The 1518-nt window shown below is 42.2% G+C and overlaps 1 protein-coding gene across 1 annotated transcript in view; it reads left to right on the top strand.

Annotated features, from left to right (window-relative positions):
* The window catches only part of Dennd5a (DENN domain containing 5A), an 81013-nt gene that overhangs the window by 10049 nt on the left and 69446 nt on the right, over nucleotides 1-1518 (top strand). The window lies entirely within an intron of this gene.

The raw sequence follows: 1518 nt of genomic DNA, 5'->3' as shown, positions 1-1518 counted from the left end.
ACACACACACACACACACACACACACACACACGCACAGAAAAACCTTGCCTCAAAAACTGGAAAAGGAAAAAAGTGCTTAGCTTGGCAGTGGTGGCGCATGCCTTTAATCTCAGCACTTGGGAAGCAGAGGTAGGTGGATATCTATGAGTTCTGGACCAGCCTAGTCTACAGAGTGAATTCCAGGATAGCCTATTTCAAAAAGCAAAACAAACAAAAAGAAAAAAAGAGGGGCTGGAGAAGTGACATGACATGTGGATTTGGTGGTTCAGTCTCTGGCTCCTATCTGAGTAGAGCTGCAGTGTCGGTAGGGCAGATGGCCTGCTTCCTTCAGGCAGTTGGTAAGACGGCTTGTGGGTTTGTCTTCTCATCCTCTCTTATCAGTGTTGGAAATCTTAGATCGGAAAGTGAGTAGAACTTTGCTTCTAAGAAGGCTAATGCTCCCTCCTCCCCAGAGTCTCTCTGTGTTTTCAGGATGTTTCAGGCTTTTTGCATGTGGTCTGTTTTCTTTGAAGAAGAAAGGACAAGATTTGCATCTTTTAACCTCAGAAGTCCCTTAGTGTAGTGTGAAGTTTTCATCTTCTGTGTTGTTAGTCAGGGATTTCTTGTGATTTCTGTGGACTTATAATGAAATGATATAGAAAATAACCAAGAAACTTTGAGGATATTTTAAGTCACAGAAACAGAAGAAAATGACTTAGAAATAATAATCACAGGCCAAGGTTCATAAGGTAGATGAATTTGCTAAGTTCACATGGCAAGTCCCACTCATTTTAATTATAATACAGGAAAGTCTGGAGAATTAGTTCTGTTGGGGTGGAACAAATGGCTCAGTGGTTAAGAGCACTGGCTGGTCTTTCAGAGGACTGGTGTTCTATCCCCAGCACTCACATGACAGTTTATAACCAGTTGTAACTCCAGTTCCAGGGCTTGTGATGCCTTTTGGCCTTTGAGCACACTATACAACATACATCACACAAAATTAAAGGAACCAATAGCTTTCTTTTCTTTTCTTTTTTTTTTTGGATTTTTGAGACAGGGTTTCTCCGTAGCTTTTTGGTTCCTGTCCTGGAACTAGCTCTTGTAGATCGGGCTGGCCTCGAACTCACAGATATCCGCCTGCCTCTGTCTCCTGAGTACTGGGATTAAAGGTGTGTGCCGCTACCGCCCAGCCTAGCTTTCTTATATGAATGACAAATATACTGAACAAAGAAATAAGTGAAACTACCAAAAAAAAAAAAAAGAAAGGAAAAAGAGGTTGGTTTAGTTTTATTGCTGTGTTTGTGTCTGCTTTTATGTTTGTGTACCTGCTTGTTATGTGCACCAAGTGTATGCCATACTTCCTGAGGCCAGAAGGGGGCGTTAGATTCCCCAGAGCTGTAGTGACAGGTGCTTTTGAGCTGCCTGATGGGAACCCAGATCCTTTGTAAGTGCCCTTAACCACTGAGCCATCTCTCCAGCCCCAGTTTATTCTTTTCTTGAGGTCATGGTATCATCTCTGTTTTGGGTTTTTTTTTTTT

The sequence above is a fragment of the Microtus ochrogaster genome, chromosome 8, assembly GCF_000317375.1.
Source record: "Microtus ochrogaster isolate Prairie Vole_2 chromosome 8, MicOch1.0, whole genome shotgun sequence".
In the NCBI taxonomy this organism is placed as follows: Eukaryota; Metazoa; Chordata; class Mammalia; order Rodentia; family Cricetidae; genus Microtus; species Microtus ochrogaster.
The sequence above is the reverse complement of the archived record's forward strand: the minus strand, read 5'-3'. Positions and strand labels throughout refer to the sequence as shown.